Genomic DNA, 10,039 nt, shown 5'->3' on the forward strand with positions numbered 1-10,039 from the left:
TTGTGAACATACAATGGTATAGACACTTTCTAATACAGTTATAACTATGCAGGCACCATACTTGTTTTTGCTTCGTTTTAATAATTCTATTTCTTAGGCTTTGTTTACACCTGCTTTGCTCTCTGAGGAGCAAGCGGTGTTCAGATTGCTTTTCAGAAAGCATTAGACAGGACCTCCTCATATCCTGCTTTAACCCCATAAATATCACACAACTGCAGGTGTTGTGCGTGGTTGCGAGGTGATTGCAGCGCAGTCCCATTCAGAATAGGTCTTGTTCAGCATGCGAGACTGTACTACCTAATGACTGTGACAGGTTGAATAATTCCTACCACAGCCACAAAGCATCGTGGCCATGGCATGTGTATAAACCCAGCAGCTGAGGGGCAGTATAAACATGGCTCAACAGGGTTTTATTGCCCCCAATCAAGTGTAAACAAGCACTTACCTTTTTACAAGGTGAAAGAGTTCTGTCATCTGACCATGCATCTCTTATTCTTGATAGGGTGGGGGGGGTTACAGGACACTGTGCAGACACACAATGTGCCTGTTTTCCATAGTCTGTTCAACCTGAGGAAAGATGCAGGCTGTAATTGGAAGGGAGTGTGTGCCATAGGCAGGTTGAGTTTGGTAGGGGGCAGGGGCAGACTGACCTCTCATGGGGCCCCCAGGCAATAGGGGATCATGGGGCCCCTATGTCCTCACCCACACTCAAATAGCCCATAAAAGGTACCAGGGGCATTTCATGGGGCCCCTACTGACCCCTGGCCCTCAGGCAGTGCTGGAAAGGTCTGTCTGCCCCTGATAGCAGGGCATGGTGGTTAAGCAAACTACCCAATACAGGTATGTTGTGTGTCTGCACAGTGTCCTGTTCCTCTGAATGACCTCTCAAATGATGAAAACTGACCACACGAACACAGATTAACTTCTGTGCTTTGCGTGGTCAGTTTAGAACAAGGAAGAATGGTGGAAGACTGGCAGGATCTACCAGTTACTTCAGATGGATGAAAAATTAAAATGACAGACTATGATTTATAACCTATACATATGTGAACACACAAAATATTTACGGTAACATACACTTTAAGTACTGATGTGCACAATGAAAACATTTGTTTTGTTTAGGATTGATTAGTTAAATTGATCATTTTGTTTCATCATATTTGTCATGTTTGATTCATTTTTGGAATTTGTTTCTTATTTTGGGATTAGTTTTGTGTATTTGGATTAGTTTCATATATTCTGATTCATTTCGTATATTTGGGAAGATTGGCTATATTTGTTATAACATGTTAATTTGTTATTTCGGGAGATTACTTATGCACTCTGAGTCTTCCCTGCAAGTTCAACCCACAGAGAGAAATAGAATGAGCTGATTTTATTTTTAATTCAATGAAAATGTTAATGCTACATAAAAATTAAATGTATCTGAAAGAATGAACAGAATAGAACTGAAAATTCAGTATCATGTCAGGAAATTCACGTGACAAAAGCAGAAGTGCATACTCATTACTGACTAGGAACCTTTGTCAGATCTCCACATTTTTGGGAATAGTGAGTATTGAGTGTGTGGGGTCATGCACGGTCACGGCATTACATAACCCCCAAAAAACTTTCTTCATATGCAACTCCATGGATCAAAGCCTTTTTCATTTACCCCATTCATAATATTTACATTTCCAAAAGTTATAAGACTACACACAAAAATGTGGAGGGGTGTATTTCCCCCCCACAAATAGAGCTTTTTTTCGGCGGTATTTGATCACCTCTGCTTTTTTTGTTTTTGTTTTTCTGCGTATAAACAAAAAAAGACCGACAATTTTGAAAAAAAAAATATTTTTTACTTTTTGCTATAAAACATATCCAATAAAAATTTTCAACATCTAATTTCTTAAATTTAGGCAAAAATGTATTCTGCTACATGTCTTTGCTTAAAAAAACACAATAATTGTATATTAATAGATTTAAAAGAAAGTTATAGCTGTATATATATATATACTGGGTTTTTACATTTTTTTTATACTAGTAATGGCAGCGATCAACTACTTATAGCAGGTCTACGGGACTGCAGCTGGCATTCTGACTATTCTGAAAATGAAAATTCAAAATGCACTTGGCCGAAAACCGAAATGCGCAGTTTTTAAAAATGAAAAAAAAATATATATATTTTTTTTAAAATACACTTTGATTAAAAAAACAAAACACAACATATACCCCATTTTTTGGTAAAATATGAAAGCGGATGTTGCGGCTTTATTAGAATTATTGCTCTTGCTCCGACATTGTTCATGGCGATACCTCATGTGTGGTTGGGCATGGCCTACGTATGCGTTCACCACTACGTGCGGGCATGGGGGGGGACGGGGGCACGTTTTTTAAAACTTTTTTTTTTTTATCACTTTAAGGGCTCGTTCACACTAGGCTGTTTTGCCAACGCTTGCCAAACGCCCCTATAGCGTTTGGCAAGCGTTGGTCCGGTGTTTGCGGAGCGTTTTTAACGCTCGGCAAACGCTCCGCAAACGCCGCATGCGCAGTTTAGCGGAGGTTAATAGGCGTTTGCCGAGCGTTAATAACGCCCCACAAATGCCTATAATGCATTTGAGTGGTGTTAGTGGTGAGCGGCACCATAGACGAGAATAGGAGGCTTCAAAGCCTCCTGACTCGACCAGAGGCGTCCGTTTTGCCGCGACGCAACGCAAACGCTCCTGTTAGAACAGCACCATGTGCTGTAATGTGCAGAATTGGCAGAGGCGTTTGGGAAGCGGTAAAAACGCTTCCCAAACGCCTCTCTGCCGCCTGCACACAAGGCTAGTGTGAACGTAGCCTTATTCTTATCACAAGGAAAGCATGCATCCCTGTGATAGAAATAATTGGTGACAGGTTCTCTTTATGGAAAGATATGGGGTCAATAAGACCCCACATCTCTCCTCTACAATGTAAAGCATTAGATCAAAAAAGCATTGATCTAGTGCTTTAAAAAAAAAAAAATGTCCGGAACTGGAAGTGACCGCTCCGGTCATCCAAGGGCATAGAGATGAGTGGAGGCCATCTTTCCTTCACTAATCTCTATGCCCAGTGCCGGGATCATTCGATGGTTTCTCAGGTAAGGCCGGGTGGTGAGAGGTGGCAGTGGTGGGCGAGGGGCGGTGCTTTTTTTCATAATGGCGTGTTTTCAGCCAAAACGTTTCTGGCACTGAAATTTCAGTGCACCCCTAATTCTGACACTGGGTACTGACTAACTGCCACTGACATCCCAATGATACTAATCCAGTGATCAGTGCTAATAAAAAGCACTGACACTGTACTAATGACACGGGGCAGGAAGAGGTTAACATATGGGGCAATAAAATGGTTAAGAGTGTGCTGTTTTACTTGGGAGACATGCTGCTTTGTATCTCTTGGCTGAGATACAAAGCAGCATGTCCATGCTGGCAGGCGGAAGACCTGTGTTGTTTACACACAGGTCTCTCTTCTGTCAGCAGTGCCAACGTTCACTGAGTTCTGGCCTTACCCAGGAATTGCCAGCCAGGACCCGGTGATTTATATCCCCAGCCACCAATAGCGGCATGGGTAGGGTGGCGCACGCGTGGACCCGATACCCAGAAATGCAAATCGTGTGTGTGTGTGTGTGTGTGTGTGTGTGTGTGTGTGTGTGTGTGTGTGTGTGTATATGTGATTTTGCACAGCCGTGCCACCCTGTAGCAATATTTCTGCTACAGGTTAACAAAATGCCATACTGTACATTTCACACTATTCGTTGACGTGAATGCGTGGCATGCAAAAAATGCATGAAAATCCCCTACACAAAATTGCGAACGAGATTGCCAGTTTCCTCTACATGAAGTGTGACTGGGGCCTTAATTCTGTCAGCTGATCGGCCTCTAAGCACAGTGCCAAGAACAGAGAGAAACTGAGCATGTGCAGAGCAGGGTGAGACAGTCTATTACTGGATTTTAAGCAGTACTGGCACTTATTTGTAATGTTTTACATAACTGTAACGGCAAAAGGAGCTAGCCTGACGTCATCTAGCAGGACTTAATTTTCTGACTAAAGTTCCACTTTCACAAGGAACTCCAGGTTTCCTGTCACTTCAAATACTTAGGGTCAGCTTGGTTAAAACAAATTTTGACAATGCCAGAATGGTCTTGGCCACTGGGGCTGCTGTAATACACTGTATTGAAATTTGCTACACACAGCAAGTGCTGTCCTCTTCCTGCAGGGGTACCACCGACCTCCCCTCTGCTGCTGGAAAGATACCGTTGTTTACACAGCACATCTTTCATTCAGGAACAGCCTTGTATTTATTTCAATTAATACATCATGATGTCATTGAAAAAAATTACAGGTTTTTTTTAATTTCTGAATGGCAGAGGTGCCATTTAAGCATCTGTTTCTCTTTATGGCAGCAGAGGGGTAGTCGTGGTATCTGTTCAAGAAGGTAATAGCACTTACTGTGTATAGCAAAAGTTAGTACAGTGTATTACTGCGTCCAGACTGTTGGGGCATGGTAAAAATGTAGTTTTAACCAAGCTGGCCCAAAGTATTCAAAGCAACAGAAAACCTGGAGTTCTTATTTTAAATCATGCTGGATCATGAGCTTTGAGTACCTTACAATTGACTTAAGCTGGCCATACATTATACAATTTTTTTTTTTCTTTTTCAATTTCCTTTAGATTTAGCTTCAGCTTTGTAGTGCGAGGGCCTGCCAGCACACAAATTTTGTTTAGGTTTGACCTCATATTCTATGGTTTTTTGTAATGCAAACACAGGATGGCAGTGTCCTGCAGAACAGTGGCATTCACACTCTGTAGAGCAGCCTCATGGAACTTTTATGCTAAACCGCAGGACTTTACTAAAGAGCAGCATATCTAGGAACTACATTTCCCAGAGGGGCTGGCGTGTGGGCAGAGGGATGGATAAATATATATATTACACACACACAAAAGTCTGGGAGACTGGGGAAGAAGTGGGAGGAGAGAGATCTGGAAAGAGGAGTCTGCTGACTGTCGGAGGACCGGACCAGGACGCAGAAAGAGAGAAATGAGGCAAAGAGAATATGCTGATCGCTGCCTTGCCACATTGTCTAGAAAGTTAATAGGTCAGCAGGCAACCAGACGGAACACTGCAAGGTGGGACCAGAGAGTGCGTGGAGGCCCCATCGGAGGAGAGGACCGCCAGAATTTGTCAGATGCCATCCCTCAGGTTAGAGTCCCAAGCATAACCAAGGAAAGGGAACACTGACACTTGCTCAATATTTGCTATTTTCCTACACACAGTTGTGATCGCTGCACATAGCTATTGTTTGACAACACTCAACACAGCCTTATCAGAGCTGATAGCAGGACAGACATTCCACCAGCAGAACCACAGCTGTGTCACCACCATCATCATTTACTCTTTTAAAGAGCCCTTTTCCTGTTGTGCCAACAGCTTTGCAGTTCAGAGACGAGCCGCTCTGTCTCAACAGTCACTTCTGCCAACTTAACATCTTATGGCTTTAGGGCTACTAGTGACTAGTGCATTAAAGGGACATTATACAAGTCAACTGCTGCTTTCAGGAGGAGTGCTGTTCTTCCCTTTCTTTATTACATTGTTCTTCAGAGAACCATTATTCACACTTCCTCTCATTGTGCAACAACTGGGCCCCACCAAGCACACATAAGACCCTTCACTGCATTTAACAGGACATTGTTTGTTTGGGATAAAGAGCTCTTTTCTTGTTTCAGGTTACCCCCCTGCCATCAGGTCCTGAGGGACTGAAGTGAGCTAGTCTACCTGTTATAATTCTCGCTGCTCACTGGGGACTGTAAAGCCACCTCAGGTTGAAGGTATTGGGTTAGTTTCTGAAAAGCAGGCCTGTTAACACTAACTGCGGCTCTGTGATAAGTATTGTCTTTTGCTTATCAGTATGTGAGTTTGCTTTCTGGTGGTGATTTATCCTGGTCAAGTATGTACTGTGGTGTCAGCAGGGGTTGGGCTTTCAGGGAAGGGTCCAAAACAGGGAGCCAGAAAATAATCCAGCAAAATCTGTGTTTGCAAGCGTACGGCTGTGTACAGCCATTCACTTGTAGGGCAGGCTGTACACTGCACACGTGCCTCTCCGGGTGTGGGAAGGCACTGGGAGATTTACACTAAAAACACCTATAATGGTCTGTGTGCATGAACCTTCAAGGAGTTATGTCTTATGCCATCCTAAAATGGAAAACTTTGCCATCTGGAGAATACTTCTTATGTTAACTGACTTACTTTTGGAGTGAAGCCTGAGTTTTGCCCCTCCTGTCCTGATCAAACTGGCCCCCTGCATCAAGGACTGCTTCCATCGCTACCACATTGTAGTGAGCTATTTAGTTTAGGGTACAGCATGCACAGTATAGGGATCCACATAATTCTGCACAAGAAGGGTCTCTAAAGATGTAAAGTAGTAGTCATGTGCAAAACAAAACAAAAATTCACTTGGTTTCGATTCACCATATAAATATTTTTGTTTAGTTAAATTTTTGTTTTTAGAATTAGTTTCCTTTTTATTAAAATTTTCCGAATTTGGTCGAACTGAATTCGGAAAATTAGAACTGGTATTTGAATTTATTCTATTCGAAACTGAATTTCGGAAGACCGTTATATTCTAGTTTATTCTATTTTCGGAGGTTTTTTCAATTCCATTCTTTTTATTTATTCTTTTCTGTTCTATTGGAATTTATTCTACAAGAGATTTGAATTTCGGAAGACAATTATATTCTTTCTATTTTATTCTTTTTTTTTTTTTATTTTATTTTCTATTATGTTCTTTTTGTATTCGATTTGAATTGAAATTTACTCTGTTCAAATTTCGGAAGACCGTTTATATTCTATTTTATACTATTCTATTTTTTTTTTATTCTATTCGAATTTCAGAAGACGCTTATATTCTTTTATTCTATTTTATTTTACATTCTATTCTTTTTCTTTTGTATTTGGATTTATTCTATTCGAAATTCAAATTTTGGAAGACTGTTGTATTCTTTCTATTCTGTTCTACTCTATTTTTGCTATTCTATTCTGTTTTTATTTTATATTCTATTCTGTTTTACTCTATTTTATTTTTTGTTCTGTTTTACTCTATTCTTTTCCATTCTATTTTATTTTCCGTTCTGTTTTATGCTAATTCTTTATTTTCTAGTTTGTTCTATTCTTGTTTTCGAATTCGATTCACATTTCAGATGTAATTTTAGTTTCTTTATTTCAGATTTGTTTAAATTCCTTACTATTGTAATTTGGAAATTCGGATACATCCCAATTACTGAATAACAAAATATTTGTCTGAATTTCGATTTAGAATGAAAGGAACCACACGTCTAAAATCAAAAGCTGGAAAGGTTATTTTTCTGAAAATTTGAAATTTCGTTAAGTTTAACTCAATAAAATAGGAAAAAAAAAAGTTAGAGTGGATTTACAGGCTGAAGGTTTTTTCACCTTCATGCATTCTATGCATGAAGGTATAAAACCGTCTGTGTGCAGTATTCCCCCCTTCCCCCAACAATGTGCACTAGAATCTCAGCTATCCTAGGATTCCCTCTTCTCATTGGCTGAGACTGCAGCAGGAGCCATTGGCAAGTGACTCAATGAGGAGAAATAGGGCGGGCCGAGCTGTGGCTCCATGTGTGAATGGACACACAGAGCATCGGGTGCCCCCATAGCAAACTGCTTGCTGTGGGGGCACACAACAGGAGGTAGAAGCCAGGAGAGCCTGTGGGGGACCTGAGAAGGTGGATCTGGGCTGCTCTGTTCAAAACCACTGCACACAGCAGGTAAGTATAGACATGTTTGTTATGTAGAAAAAAAAAAAAAAAATGTTGCTTTGCAGGAATGCCAATCAGCTGCGCCACTGATCTATGTATTTTCGCAGCACCAGGATGCTGCTATCAGAATATATACGTCAGTGCCTGCAACGCAGCAAGGGGAGATTTCTCCATCAGCAGTTGAAAAATAAGAAAGTGTATGCCCAGCATTAGGAGCATGGTGGCAGTTACTATGCTTTGGCATATACTTTTTTTCTGGAAGAGATTTCTTCATCCACAGTGAACTATATGAAGCCCACAGGCTGAACAAAAAAAGAACATTACATGTTTGCTCAGCATTAGATGCGTGGGGTGGATGTGTGGCCCAAGCTTCTAATGTTGGGCATATACCTTATCTGGCAGAGATTTCTTCATCCACAGCAATGTCAATGAAGGAACCTGCTGAATGGGGAAAAAAAGAACATTACATGTATGATCAATATTAGGAGTATGTCAGAAACTCCTAATGCTGGCCATACACGTAATGTTTTTAGAGGCCCCAAAATACCAGGACACTTCAACCCCCCCCCATGACCCCTTTTTTGTACAGTAGACACCCCAAGCTATATGCTGAGAGACATATTAAGTCCATGGAAGATTTTAATTAGATATTTCTCACACATGTCCTGGGTACATGTGGCATTACACCCCAAAACACATTCTGCAACTTCTGAGTATGGGGATACCACATATGTTAGACTTATTGGGAGCCTACCCGTGTACAGGGCCCCAAAATACATTGAGCACCTTCAGGCTTTCAAAGGGCATCACTTGCGCATTTGAGTTCCTGACTATCGCAAGTTAAAGCCCTAAAATACTAGGATCATACAAATACTCCCCAAATTACCCCTTTTTAGAAAGAAGATATTCCAAGGTATTTGACGAGGCATGGTTTATATTTTGCACAAGGGTTTTTTGTCACAAGGTTTTGAAAAATAAATATATTCTTGTTTTCTTTTTTAATTTTTCAAAAACTTGTGGCAACAAATGAGATCTGCAAAATACTCGTCATTGCCTCCTTAGCAAATATTTTAGAGTGTCTACTTTTCAAAAAGGGGTCGTTTGAGGGCCTCTAAAACTGTGATATTGTAAAAACTGTGAAACTGTAAAAAAATTCATTTTTCAAAAACTTGTGGCAAAAAAAGATCTTCCAAAGACTCCCCATACCTCTTAGCAAATACCTTGTGGTGTCTACTTTTCAAAAAGGGATGATTTGAGGGTGTTTTATACTGTCCTGGCATTTTAGGGCCTCTGCATATGTGATAGGTAGTTAGGAAGTGAAATGAGGAAATTATGCCCTTTTGAAAGCCTGAAGGTGGTCATTGGATTTTTGGCCCCTGTACAAGGCTAGGCTTCCAAAAGGTCTCTCACATGTGCTATTCCCATACTCGGGAAAAGTAGTAAAATGTGTTTTGTGGTGCAATTCTACATACAGCGGGTAAAAAGTATTGAACACGTCACCATTTTTTTTTTTTTAGGTAAATATATTTCTAAAGCTGCTATTGATATGTAATTTTCACAGGTCGATAAAAACCCATGCATTCCATACATACAAAGAAACCAAAAAAAGTTCAGAAATTAACTTATGCATAATAAAATGGAATGACACAGGGAGAAAGTATTGAACACCTGAAGAAAGGGAGGTGCAAAAAGGCATGCAAAGCCAAGACACCAGCTGAAGTCTAACAGTAATTAGAAAGCAATCCTGCCCCTTGTCAGTGCAAATTATAATCAGCTGCTTCAGTCTCAACTGATGGCCTATAAAATCGTGCCTAATTACCAAGGTGTCACACAAGAAATATCTCATGATGGGTAAAAGCAAAGAGCTCTCTGAATACCGTTGCAACCTTATTGTTGCAAAACATACTGATGGCATTGGTTACAGAAGGATTTCTAAACAGCTGAATGTTCCAATGAGCACTGTTGGGGCTATAGTCCGGAAGTGGAAAGAACATCATTTCACCATAAACAGACTACAAGCAGGTGCTTATTTGCAAGATTTCTGACAGAGGACTGAAAGAAACATCAGAAAAATTGTCCAAGAGCCAAGGACCACCTGTGGAGAGCTTCAGAAAGGAATTAGCAGGCACAATTGTTTAAAAGAAAACCATAAGTAATGCACTCAACAGCCATGGCCTGTATGCAAGACTCTAATGCTGAAGAAAAAGCATGTTGAGGCTCATTTTAATGTTTGCTGCACAACATTTAGACAAGCCTGTGAAATACTG

The sequence above is a fragment of the Staurois parvus genome, unplaced genomic scaffold (assembly GCF_062004578.1).
Source record: "Staurois parvus isolate SC_StPar_1 unplaced genomic scaffold, SC_StPar_1.0 ptg000172l, whole genome shotgun sequence".
Lineage (NCBI taxonomy): Eukaryota > Metazoa > Chordata > Amphibia > Anura > Ranidae > Staurois > Staurois parvus.